Source organism: Vulpes vulpes, chromosome 15 (assembly GCF_048418805.1).
Source record: "Vulpes vulpes isolate BD-2025 chromosome 15, VulVul3, whole genome shotgun sequence".
Classification (NCBI taxonomy): domain Eukaryota; kingdom Metazoa; phylum Chordata; class Mammalia; order Carnivora; family Canidae; genus Vulpes; species Vulpes vulpes.
The window spans coordinates 67301139-67315439 of record NC_132794.1 but is presented as its reverse complement, the minus strand read 5'-3'; the positions used below and the strand labels follow the sequence as shown (position 1 = coordinate 67315439).

The following is a 14301-nucleotide window of genomic DNA, read 5'->3' as shown; positions in this document are numbered from 1 at the left end:
CCCTGGTGTGGATCATGGACTCTTGGTTCTGGTGGGAAGATTCGCTCTGGGGCTCCTTCCCTTGCTGCACACACAGGCCAGACTAGCAGTGATTCTAGGCTTACAGGGTGGACAGAATGGAATGGCCCCTGCACCCCACCCAGCTTCTTTTAACAATTCAGCTCTGACGAAATAGCCCCCATCATGGAAACCTGGAGTTTTCAATGTCTCAAAGTAGTCAACTTGGGAACCCCCCCACCCCCTACCAAAGTCCTCTCCTGAAATGGGGTCTTGTGATTCTCTTTTGTTCAAACCAACATGCATATCTAGAGACATTTTTGCACTGTGCCTGCAGTGTAGCCTTTGAACTCATGATCAAATTCCTCATGGGAACAGAGCCAGGGTAATGCTCAGGAACTAGTTAGCACAACAGTCTTTCCTGGAAGAGCACATTCTTGAGGTCTCAGCCTGTGGCTGGGTGCACAGTGTTTGCTGTAAGAAACTGGATAAATGTTTGCAAGTGCCTGCCCTGTGTCAGGTGCTATGCCCTGGAGATGGTGAGTGGCCTGGCTGCTATTTTCTTTCTGTGTGCTGCAAGCAAAGGTATGGCACAGACTTGGAGCCTGCAAGGGTCAGGGTAGTCCATCTGAGGTAAGTCCTGAGTAGACAGTGAGGGAGGCAAACCCATTACAGAGAAACAAAACTAAAAAGAACACTGTGAAAGAAGTTTAGCTGTCAGCCTTCCCTAAAACCCTCAATTTCCATACCTTAAAAATAGGAATGTCGAATAAAAGGTAAATCAGAGGGTTCCTTTCTATTTGGGCTTGAGTGACAACCTACACTAAATGTTGTAGTAAAAGCAAAGAGTCAAAGGTTCGCATGAAACTTACCACACTGAACTGGAGATTTTGTGTCTTTTATGTTGCTGTAAATTGTGTGTTTAAGTCTCACTTAAAATGGCGTATTTTTATATAATAGAGTTAAAATTTATTTTTAATTGCTCATTCTCTGCATTTCTGACATTTAAAAATGATCTTTCTATGAAAACATAACTGAAGAGAATTTTCTGGATTATTTATCCAGGCCTAAGGGAGATCTATCTGTGAGATTTCAAGATTAGCTATAGGCATCAATACTCAGTTGGTAGAGCTTATCTGAAAGACAGGTATAAGAAAATAATTTGGTGCACCTGGGTGGCTCAACCAGTTTAGTGTCTGCCTTTGGCTCAGGTCATGATCCCGGGGTCCTGGGATCAAGCCCCATGTTGGGCTCCTTGCTCAGTGGGGAGTCTGCTTCTCCCTCTCCCTCTGCTACTTCTCCCCACTTGTGCTTCCTTTCTCTCCTCCCTCTCTCTCAAATAAATAAATAAATAAATAAATAAATAAATAAATCTTTTTTAAAAAGGAAATTAGACAACTATGAATACATATATATGAATGATTATCACAATATTGTTTATAATAGCAAGAAAATGAAAATATGCTAAATGTACAATGACAGAGAATTACACAAATTATCAGTATAAGTTATTGAGATTACTCAATTGAGTTACTGAGTATACAAAGTAGGGCTGTATTGCCATTAAAAATGATGATGTAAAGCATATTTCTGGGTGTCTGGATGTGAGGTTGGGTACACAAATCTTACCATCTGCCCCTCTGTCCTGAGGATACTGGCCAATGGAAAATCACTAGGCTAATGGGAGTCAAATAATAGCTTTATTACTGATCTGGCAAGCACCCATGGCCACGAGTGTGGGGCTGTCTTGATAAGCTGGCTGGGACAACAAGACTTGGACTGGAAGTCAAGGTAGAGCTTCCTTTTACCCCTGGATAGAGACCTAAGGACTTGACTATAGGGAAAGCTGGACCCCCAGAATTGACTGAGTCCCATTCCGCAACTGGCTTCCTGGACTATTGGCCTGTCTCATTGGCTTGATTATAGCAGAAGGGGGAAGATAAGAGAAGCAGGTGCTGGGCCTTGCCCTGGGGCAGTTCACCACATGGAGAGGTCAAATGAGCCCACCTTGTAAGAGCTGAACTTTTAACATGTTAAACCCTGCACACTAGCAAAAATGTGGCCCAATGTTGGGCCTTACCATGAGAGCTATTTCTGGGGGTACCTGGGTAGCTCAGTAGGTTAAATCTCTGACTCTTGGTTTGGCTCAGGTCATGATCTAGAGATAGATAGAGCTGAACATCAGTCCTGTATTGCGCTGCACTCAGCACAAAGTCTGCTTGTCCCTCTCCCTCCCCCTCTGCCCCTCCCTACTCACACCCATGTGTGCACGCACTCTCTCACTCTCCTCAATCAATCAACCAATCATTTTTTCTTTTTTTTTTTAAGATTTTATTTATTTATTCATGAGAGAGAGAGAGAGAGAGAGAGAGAGGCAGAGACACAGGTAGAGGGAGAAGCAGGCTCCATGCAGGGATTCTGATGTGGGACTCGATCCTGGGTCTCCAGGATCAGGCCCTGGGCTGAAGGCTGCGCTAAACCACTGAGCCACCCAGGCTGCCCTCAAGCAATCATTTTTTAAAAAAGATCTGTTTCTGCCCAGCAAGTAAGTGAGGGCATAGAACAAAAGACAGGAGGTTGTGGTCCTTCCAACACTCCAAGGAAGAAGAGATACTCCCCCTTCTATTTGCTATAGTAGGAACGTGAAAAGAAGAAGTGTTCCCTCCTCCCTAATATATATTAACATGGAAAGAAAAATCATAATGTGATTATTATATTATTTATGTTTGCAAATATAAATTATAACATTAAAGCATACCTATTCTTTTTCTTTTCTTTTCTTTCTTTCTTTCTTTTTACCATTAGCATTCATGACTTGTGCACTAAAAGAAAGTACAAATAAAAAAAAATGCTAACATGAGGGGAAGCTGGGTGAAGGGTGTACCAGAATTCTCTACTATATTTGCAACTCTTTTGTAACTTTTAAGATATTTCAAAATAAAAGTTTAAAATATACTAGCCTTGCAAACTCTACCAGATTATGAGGAAAACATTAGAAGTCAAAAAACAAAACAAAACAAAAACATTAGAAGTCATAAACATCTTCAGGTAAACTGGCTTTACATATTTCTGTTCTAGCCAAGACGGATTAGCAGGGACTGAATGTACCCACCAACTTGAAATAACTAAAAAATTGGATAAAATATATGAAATAATAGTTTTCAAGACATTGGACAACAGGCAATGAAGGGAAACCATTGTAGAGGTGAGCTCTGTAATTATCCTAGCTTGTTGTGTGGTTTCTAGAGGTGCAGGGAGAGGGGACCCGGGTGGAGTCCTAGTGGTCTCTCTGAGATGAAAAGATGGAGCTGAGAGTCCAGGGAGGCCAAGGTGACTAGATTTTACAGGGTAAGAATACCAGGTAGGAGAAAGCTGCATGGAGAGAAATTGCAGAGATCGATAAAGGAGCCATCTAAGTAGATATGAACAGTACATTCATAGGAACAAACTACTCAGGGCTGGAAAAAGAACCACCCTACAGGATTAAGAGGAACAATCCTCAGAGGTCACGTAGCACTGAAAATATTGCCTGTTCCCACAAGCCAGACTGAAAACCTCCTAATTCACAGGGCACTGGGGAGAATACATAGGAGTTCTGCTTCAGTAGTGGGGAATAATTCATTCTAGGTGGGATACTGCTCCAGATTTGCCTAACAAATAATAAAAGCAAGACCTAAGAGCAATATGCTGTTTCCAGGTAATTCAACTGTGTCCCAGAACAAAGCCCAAGAATATTTATAGGAATCCAGAAATATCCAGTGCCCAATAATGTCTGGTATCAAATTAAAAAATGGTTAGGCCTTCAAAGAAGTAGGAAAATAATACCCACATGCAGGAGATAAATCCATCAATTGAGACTGACCCAGAAGTGACAGTGATGTTAGAGTCAGTGGGGAAGGACATTAACACAGTTATGATAACTGTTTTCCATATGTACAAGAAGCTAAAGGAAAATGTCAAGTATTAGTGTGGAAGATTAAAAAAAAAGACTCAAATCAAACTTCTAGAGATGAAAACTACCATATCTGAGGTTGGATGAATGGAGGGCTGGACACTGCAGAATATGAAATAGTGAACTTGAAGGCAGTGATAGGAACTATCGAAAATGATCCAATAGAAACTAGACAGAAAAAAAGATGGGAAAGAAATGGACAGAGCATCAGTAAACCGGGACACAATTTAAAACAGCCTTATATGTGTAACAGAAGTCTCCTAAGGAGAATGGAGGAAGCTAGGAAACAGAAAGGATTGCTTGAAGAAATAATGGCCAAGAATATGCCAAACTTGATTAAAAACTGTAAACCCACCTATCTGAGAAGCTCAACAAACCATGAGCTTGAGAACCATGAAGAAAGTTATGTCAAGGTGCGTGTAATCACTTTGCTCAAAACCAGTGGTGGAGAGAAAGAAGAGCAGTTATGGACAGAGGAACAAAGATAAGAATGGCAGCAATTATTTTTCTCTGGAAATAAATGTGACAGAAGAGTAGAACAACATCTTTTAAGGGTTGAAATTAAAACAAAACAAAAACCTATCAACCTAGAATTCTGTATCTAGCAAAAATACTTTCCAAGGCTGAAGGTGAGGTAAAAAGTCTTTTCAGACATACCAATGCTGAAAGACTCCATCACCAGCAGAACTGCTGTATAAACACATCCAAGAAAGTTCTATGGACAGAAGGAAAATGGTCCTTGATGGCAATTATGGATCTAAGCAAAGGAACAAACAGTTCCAGAAATGTTAACTTCACAGCTAAGTAAGATTTTAAAATTATTTAACTTTCTTTCAAGGACATTGGACTGAGCAAAAATAATCACGGTGAAGCATGGAGTTTATAAAATATGTAGATGCATGTGTGTGACATAAGCACCATGGCCAGGGATGGAGAAATGGAGCCATTCTGTTGCAAAATTTCCTATAACCCTACTTGGAGGCAGACATGGTAAGTGGGAAGGCCCCATGTGCTTTCCATTGGGACTGTTAGAGAGGAACAGATTAGATGAGGGGGGGCAGAGGTCAGGAACACTGGTGAGCAGAACTCCTGGGAAGGGGCCTGGGCAGGAAGTGGGCACCACTGCCTGGTCATGCAGCACTGTGGGGTCAGGGGGTGTAGGAAGAGGACAAAGCCAGCCTTGAACAAGCCCCAGTCTCTAAGATTCAGAATTGAACTAAGAACAGGCCAAAGGGTTCTTGTAGAATTTCCTCTCATAGGCTCTAGCTTTAGCATTCATGTGCATCATCCCAGGATAACCAATCAAGCTTCCATCGTCGTGGCAGATGCTATATTGTGTTTGATATTTTCAGGGCCAAATACCATAACATAATAAGGTAAGACATTCAGATGGAGGAGCTGGAGGGAATAAACACAGTGCATGGAAGGCATGATTCAAAGACCAAGTCAGAGCCTACATTGAAAACGCTAGACTGCACAAATGAATTTACATCAATTTAAATCAGGCTTCTAAATATACAGTGAAATAATGCAAAGAAGCCCACACCTGCCTCTTGGTATATCAGGTTTCTCCGTATATAATAAAGCATGTAGCTGGGAACATAGGAAGAAAGCCTTCTCTCCCTCTCACTGATGAAAAATCCTAGAGCAGGGATCCCTGGGTGGCGCAGTGGTTTGGCGCCTGCCTTTGGCCCAGGGCACGATCCTGGAGACCCCGGATCGAATCCCACGTCGGGCTCCCAGTGTATGGAGCCTGCTTCTCCCTCTGCCTGTGTCTCTGCCTCTCTCTCTCTCTCTGTATGACTATCATAAATAAATAATAATAAAAAAAAATCCTAGAGCATGATCAACACAACATCAAACACTGCCTAGCATGATTTGCTCAAGGGTTTGAGTAAATAATAATCATCAGAATCAGGTCTAAGATTCAGGCTTCTTGATTTGCAATTCAGAGTTCTAGCTATTTTTTGAAAAAAAAATTATTTATTTATTTGAGAGAAAGAGAGAGAGAGAGAGAGAAGTGGTGGGAGGGGCAGAAGGAGAAGGAGAGAGAGAATCCACAACCAGACTCTCTGCTGAGTGTAGAGCACTACGTGGGACTCGATCCTCGGACCCTGAAATCAAACCTGAGCCAAAATCAAGAGTTGGCTGCTTAAATGACTGAACCCCCCAGGCACCCCAAGTTCTAACTATTTTTAAGTTGGTGGATCTTTAAAACTTTTAGATGAAGTATAATATATATGCAGAAAAGTAAACAAAGGATCAGAAACTGAACACACCAACCTGCCTAGTGCCTAGATCAAGAAAGACAACATTCCCAGCCCTGGAAGTCCAGTCACTGTTCCCCCAAAGTAACCACTATCCTGACTTGCAAAAGCAGAGAATACTTTTGTCTGTTTTGTATTTTCTAGAAATGGAAAAACATTTTTTTATTCTGGTTGTTGTAGCTAAATATTTTTGAGAGGTTCGTCGATATTATCACATATTCAGATAGATCGTTCATCCCCATTGCTGTATAGTATTCCATTATATGATTACACAACCATTTATTTATTCCTTCTACCAGATGCCAATGGCACTTGAATGGATTCTAGTACAGCGCTTTTTTGAAGAATGCTGTCATGAAAATTCTTTTAGGTGTCTTTTGATGAATATATGTTCACATATATATATTTGCTAAATATATGTTTAATATATGTTATATATATTAATACATATTTAAGCTGGATCACTGAGTTTTAGGCTATGTATATGTGAAAAATTAGTAGATACTCTTATTGTCAAATTTAAATTTTGGCTATCAAAATATAAAAATCATCGACTAGGGCAGCCCTGGTGGCCCAGCAGTTTAGTGCCACGTTCAGCCCAGAGTTTGATCCTGGAGACCCGGGATCGAGTCCCATGTTGGGATCCCTGCATGGAGCCTGCTTCTCCCTCTGCCTGTGTCTCTGCCTCTCTCTCTCTCTGTGTGTCTGTCATGAATAAATGGATAAAAATCTTTAAAAAAAAATAAAAATCATCTGACTATAAAAGTTTGCATTTGTTTATATCTGGGCATTTGCTTTACATTGCTGTATAACTATCTTTGCAGCTACATCATTGAGGAGCAGCTCATGACTTGGTTTGCCCTTGTATCTCCATGCTACTGGGGGCTCAGGTCTGTGTGCAGAGTACCCATTATGTGAATGCTTTCTTATTCGAATGCACAAGGAGCTGCATAGACATGGTTCTGTTTCTAGGAAAGAATCACTGACTTTGGGCACATGTGGGAAAGACAAAATACCTCAAGAGAAAGAATAGCTAAGCCAAGATTGTTTTGAAAAGTTGAGAGCAGAGGTCATAGCTCATAACTCTTTGTATCACTCACAGTACCTAACACAGTGCCTTTCCTTAGGAAGTGCTCAATGAATATTTGCCAAATGGATGGAATCAAGATAGAAATGATCATGAATTGGTTATATCACATACAGCTCAAAGGAGAGTACATTTTGAGATGGGAAAACAAGATGAATGTAGTCTGGTAAAAGTTGGAGGAAAACATGTATTAATCCAACTTATGGAAAACATTTCACATAAGGAAAGCAACATACATGTTTTATTAATTTTGTGGCCACTTCTCCCCAGAGAAATTCTGGATCTCTCACCTTCATCCTAAACAATGTAAAACTGAAGAATGGACAAGTTTGAGTGACTGGAGGCTAAACTCCATTCCTTAATAACTGGATGCATGGGAGAAGATTTGGAAAATTTTATTAATAGCAAAGACAAGTATCTCTAAGAGACCCAGCCTCAAGAACTCCAGATAAGGTGTGGGCTGGTGGTGGGGGGACACAAGACAGTGGGGGGTTTGACCTCTGGGCCAGGATCTGGTTTTTAGGAGTTAAGGTTGAGCTGCTCTGTCTATGCAGCAACAACATTCATAAAGGCAGGCTTAAGTCACAGGGAACAAAGATGAGATGTCAAGGCTTTTCCTAAAAAGGATTTTTGGAGAAGAGGAGGGCTTCCAGAGAAATCTGAACTTGACAGCGTCTTGAATCCCTCAATAGACCCTCAGGCCTAAGCCAACTGAGAGCAAGTTACACAGACGTGTGCATTTCTGCTGAGGACAACACGAAGGAAGTGTCTCTCATCCATTTCAAAACCAGATAGAATGAAATATAAACTTCTGCGAGTTAAGCTAAGTGGCAAGTTTTGACATCTCACAGGAAATCAAGTTTCTGCCAAGGAAAAGCCAAGAGTTTTTGGTCAGGACCCAAAGGACTTTTTAAAGCTTCTCATTAGCAAGCCAGGGAGTAGTATGAGTTTTCTAACCCACTCTGTAAGCCATAGTATCTCCCCTTACTTAACATCAGGAAGACCCAAGAATACTTTATAAATGGACAAAGAACTCAAAGCGTCACAGGTCTCCTGCAGGAAAGGGGGACAATGACCCTTTCCCAGAGCCACCATAATTAAGTGTGCCAATCCCAATCCCACTGAGGCTTTATAGAGAAAAGAAAAAGGGTGGGGGTGGGGGGTGTAGGGAGGGAGTAGTGGTAGAGAAAAAGGAAGAGGAAGTTGAGTACCTACTCTGTGCTAGGTTTTTTTTATATAAAGTATTTCATTTGATCCTCAAACCCACTCTGCAAAGTAGGCAACAGTCCTATTTTTTGGACAAAGGATTTAATGTTTGCCTAAAATCTCATGGCAAGTCTTCCTTCCCCTAAGCAAGTGGGGTCCGCACTGTGGGCCTCATGCTCTAGAGGACCTAGCTTTGGCCTTCCTCTGGCCACATCACTCTCCATGAAGTAAAGAGTTCCAGGGGCAAGGGATGTGCTTACCAACTGGATGATGCTCCAGGTACCTGGAACCCTGGAATTCTCTGTCCAAATAGCCTCGAGCCTTCTTTCACAGCCTCTTTCCTGGGTTCATACTCCTCAGCGAGTACTGGGGTGTTGATGTGTATTCCTAGGCCTTGGGGTTGCCAAGGGGGTGATGTTGGCAGGGGTGTGTGGGCTAGCAGTCTGCACACATACACATGAGGCTTCTTATGATGCAGGATAGAGCTGAGTGGGGAGAGGATGGGAAGAGAAGGGAGGGTCATGTACAGACAGAGGAGGAGCTAGAGGCTGGGTCTACTCATTTTATCACATCAGAGCAGAACTCCAAGTAGCCTGAAAATTCTCAAAGCTGGCCTTCTAGGTCATTATGAAGGTATGTTTGTTGAGATCGGAGGGTAGAATTCACACGTTTAACAGTTTGTTATATGTATATTTTATAATTTCAGTATCGAGGCGTGTGGCATGGAGCCTTCATTTGTGTCCTTGCCTGGGTCTTGCAAATATTGGTGGTGGGCCTGCCTATAGTCAATAAAGAGGTGGAGTCAAAAACCCAGCTCTGTCCACTGCCATGGGTGAAGGATTTTGACTGCCCTATGATGCCTGACTCCACAGAGAAGTCAATGACAGGAATAGTGCTAATTATTTTATGAAAATTATTTTATAGAATTTATTTCTGGTAATTTCCCATCACAGGTCCTGAACTGCTATGAACACAGTATGGGGTCCTTGGAAAGCCATCCAGCCTTCTGGGCTTAGTTCCCTCCTCTGAGAAATGACTGCTAAGGGCTCATTCAGCATGAAGACACTAGGAGTCTAAAGAATAATAAAACCTATTTCCTAGCTGTACTCGGGGGTCTCAGCAATAGGTCTTTAAGGTATTTTAAGAAGTGCTTTAAAGAATAGCAGGAGTAAATAACGATATAAAGACCACGATGGTAGAGGAATAAAATAAACAGATGACTTTGGACACTGAGCGCCTGGAAGAGGACTTTGGCAATCAATGTCTTGAAAGGCCATGGGGCCAGGGATGGCAGTAGGGAAAGAGGCAGTAGGCATCCCTGAGTGATGGACAGGAGAGGCACAGGTAAGCTTCTGTTGTGGCTAACAGGACCTGGCCTGGGAAGCAGCCAGTCGATCATGGTCCCACCTGTTCCCTGTGTCTCTTGGAGGAAATGGAGTAGGAGGCATGGTGCAGATCCAGGACAGGCTAAGGGAAGAGAGGAGGCCACATCCACGGTAGGATGGGACCCTGACTGTCTTACCGGGGGACTCCCTGGTGTGGATCCTACTTTGATGGGCCTGGGAACAGTGTTCCTGCCTCTTGATCTCCATGGAGAATCCTGCCTTCCTCACCCTGTCCAATTGGCTTTTTCCTATCCATTAGTCTAAAGAGACAGCTTGGTGCTGAGTTTCTCACTGGGGGGGGCGGGGCACGTGGTCTCTCATCCCCTACTCTGTGCTATTGATAATCAAGCCCAGGTGAGACATGACCCACTTCATCACAGACACAGTGCTGAAGGGGTCTGTGGTCCTCCACAGGTCTGTGTCTTGTTCCACAGGTGTACAAAGGAAGGGTATAGCTTGACAATCATGGAATGGAAGGGGCCTGGGCTCTAGAGCCAGAAGATCTGAAAAGCTTTTGCTCCCTTACTTACTGGCTATGTGCCTTTGGCAAATTCCTGAATCATTCTGAGCCTTAATTTTTCTCATCCGTGAAATAGGAATAATAATTTTCTATCCTAGGGTTGTGACAAGAACAAAATAAGAAAATATATTTCGAGGGCACTTGGGTGGCTCAGTTGGTTAAGCAGCTGGCTTTGGCTCAGGTCATTATCCCAGGGTCCTGGGATCAAGCCCGTCATCGGGCTCTCTGCTCCATGGGGAGCCTGCTTCTCCATTTCCCTCTGCCTGCAGCTCCTCCTGCTTGTGTTCTCTCTGTGTCAAATAAATAAGATCTTAAAAAAGAAAGAAAGAAAGAAAGAAAGAAAGAAAGAAAGAAAGAAAGAAAGAAAGAAAGAAAACAAGAAAACAGATTACAGGGAGCCTGGGTGATGCAGTTGGTTAAGTGTCCAGCTCTTGGTTTCAACTCAGGTCATGATCTCAGAGTCATGAGATAGAGTGCTGCATTAGGCTCCATGCTCAGCACAGAATCTCCTTGGGATTCTCTTTCCCTCTCTAAAATAAAAATATAAATAAATAAATAAATAAATAAATAAATAAATAAATCTTTTAAAAAAAGGGGGGGAGGACCTCTATGGCTCAGTCAGTTAAGTGTTGCCTTCAGCTCAGATTGGGGTCCTAGGACTGGGCTCTGTGTCAGGGTCTCTGCTCAGTGGGGAGCCTGCCCCTCCCCTGCCCCTGCTTGTGTTCTCTCTCAAATGAATAAAATAAAATAAAATAAAATAAAATAAAATAAAATAAAATAAAATAAAATAAAATAAAAGAAATTCAAAGAGTTTAGTCTAGAGACTTCTCCAAAATGGGGACTGCTTAAATATTGCCTATTTCAAGCACAAACTGCAAAAACGCACCCTTCCATCTCAGGTCTATCTGGAGCAAAACTCCATGGCCTTAGATGTATGTTCTTGATCTTTTAGAGGGTTATCACATCTTATCAACCATTCATTTCCACTAAGCTTAAGCATTTAAGTATTATTCATGGATAAAGGCCAAACAGATAGTGTAGGAAGAAGAAAATCAGGATTTGTGTGTTGGGGAGAAACACTTCTGTCTCAGTTAGGCAGGACCCAGCTTTCTGCTGCAACCTTTGCTATGGCAGCAAAGTCAGACCTGGTGACACAGAACAAGGAGGATCCTTGTTCTTTTTTTTTTTTTTAAGATTTTATTTATTCATTCATGAGAGATACACAGGGAGAGGCAGAGACATAGGCAGAGAAAGAAGCAGGCTCCATGCAGGGAGCCCAATGTGGGACTTGATCCCGGGACTCCAAGATCGTGCCCTGGGCTGAAGGCTGGTACTCAACCGCTGAGCCACCCAGGGATCCTGAGGATCCTTGTTCTAATAGTCCTTTTGCTCTGGATTATTAGAGCAAAGCCTGGAGGATACACAGACAAAAACATTGGTTATAATAGGGACAAAGACAGACCTGGGGAAGATCTCCTATATAGAAACACTATTTGACATGCTGTCAAATGAATAAGACATATTGTTGTAATACCTGTGTTCAGTGGTATAGTCTTGGGTAAATAGGGGTACAGGAGATTGGGATTAGGGTAAAATTATAGTTGCTAATATAATGAGATAAGACTAAGGTCACTAGATGTGGCTATGTAGGCTATCTACTCCATAGCTCCAAGTCCCAGTCACCCAAACCGCTGGACCTGTGAATGGTGGATACATGCATACCTTAGAGAAATTAAGGGTTTGGTTCCAGACCAGTACAATGAAGCAAATATCACAATAAAGGAAGTCAAAAGGTTTTTTTTTATTTTCCAGTGCTTATAAAAGCTATATTCACACTGCACTGTAGTATTAAGTGTGCAATGGCTTTCTAAGAAAAAGCACATACTTTAATTTTAAAATTCTTTATTGCTAAAAATGCTAACCATCATCTGACTTTTCAGCAAGTCATAATCACTGATCACAGATCACCATAACAAATATAATAATGATGAAAAGGTTTGAAATATTGTGAGAATTACCAAACTGATGGAGACATGAAGTGGGAAAATATTGTTGGAAAATCATAAATACAGAGAACAAACTGGTGGTTGCCAGCAGGGAGGAGTGGGGGAATGAGCAAACTAGGTCAAGGGGATTATGAAACACAAATAAGTCATGGGGATGAAAAGTACAGCATAGGGAATATAGTCAGTAATATTTTAATAACATTGTATGGTGACAGATGGTAACTAAACTTATTGTGGTGTGCACTTTGTAATGTACAGAATTGTTGGATCACTGCGTTCTCCACCTGAAACTAATATAACATTATATGTCAACTATCCTTTTATAAAGAAAAGAAAAATGGTGCCAATAGAGTTGCTTGACATAAGATGGCCATAAAATCTTCAACGTATAGAGTCCCAGCTCAAGATGGTAATGTAGGAAGACTCTGAACTCACCTCCTCCATGGAACATACCAAATTACACCTTTTAATAGAACAATTCCTCCTGAAAAAGAACTGAGGGCTGATTCAACAGCTACTGAACAACTAAAGGTAGAGAGAATGGCAAGAGAACTCAACAGAGACAGGGCCATGCCACAGTTTAAAAGAGTAACCAGTATATACGGCTGCAGCTCCAGCCAACCAGCAAAAGTCACAACGTATGTGTGGTTGCACAGGGAACACCATACAGAAGACCACTCCTTCAACTTTAGGAGAAGTAGTCATTTCACCTAATCCATAGAAAGAAAAACAGAAAATCAAGCAAAATGAGGAGACAGAGGAATATGCTCTAAAAGAAAGAAAAAGGAAGAAAAACTTAGAAAAATAAATGAGAGATTAATAATATACCTGATAAAGAGTTTAAAGTAATGATCGTAAAGATACTCACTGGGCTAGAGCAAAAGAATGGAAGAACCCAGTGAGACCTTCAATAAAGAAATAGAAAATATCTTAAAAGAACCAATCAGAGTTGAAGAATATAATAACCGAAATAAAACTCACACTCTAGAGGGAATCAACAGTAGATTAAATGATGCAGAAAAATGCATCAGCGATCTGGATGAAAGGGTAATGAAAAGCACACAAGATGAACAGCAGAAAGAGAAAAGAGTTTTTTAAAAATGAGAATCAATTAAGAGGCCTCTTGGAAAAGATTAAGAGAACAAAGATTCACATTATAGGGGTCCCAAAAGAAGAAGAGAGAGAATGGTGTAGGAAAATTATTTGAATAAATAATAACTGAAAACTTCTCTACCCTAGAGATAGAAATAGAAATAGACATCCGAGTTCAAGAAACACAGAGAGCTCTCAACAAGATGAACTCAAGGAGGCCCACACCATAGCATATAATAAGTAAAATGTCAAAGCTTAAAGATAAAGACAGATTCTTAAAAGCAGCAAGAGAGAAAAAGTTATACACAAGAGAAATACTATAAGGCTACGAGCTGATTTTTCAGAAGAAATTTTGCAAGCCAGAAGAGAGTGGCATGATATAGTCGTGCTGAAAGTGCTGAAAAGAAAAAACTATAATCAAGAATACTCTATCCAGCTGGTTATCATTCGGATTTGAAGAAGTGATAGTTTCCCAGACAACAGAAGAGAAAGGAGTTTATTACCACTAAACCAGTCTTACATGAAATCTTAAAGGGACTTCTTTAAGTGGAAAAAATGGCCATAATTAGACATAAGAAAAATGAGTGAAAAATGTAAACTATGATACCATATACATAAAATGTGGAAAAGAGAACAAAAAGGGAAGAGAAGGGAAAAGGAAAAGAAAGTTTTTTTTTCCTTTTTAATGATGTATTTGTACTTAAATGCCCAAATTAATATGAAATGCTATTTACTTAGAATGCTAAATATGAACCTCATGGTAACCACAAACCCAAAACCTATGACAGA

The 14301-nt window shown here is 41.1% G+C and overlaps 1 long non-coding RNA gene across 1 annotated transcript; it reads left to right on the top strand.

Moving 5' to 3' along the window:
• The first annotated feature begins 441 nt into the window (after positions 1–441).
• Positions 442–8056, top strand: LOC140595806 (uncharacterized). The gene is made up of 3 exons (XR_011997686.1): positions 442–536; positions 4788–4939; positions 7574–8056. It is a non-coding gene; the product is annotated as an uncharacterized lncRNA (long non-coding RNA).
• Positions 8057–14301: the final 6245 nt, after the last annotated feature.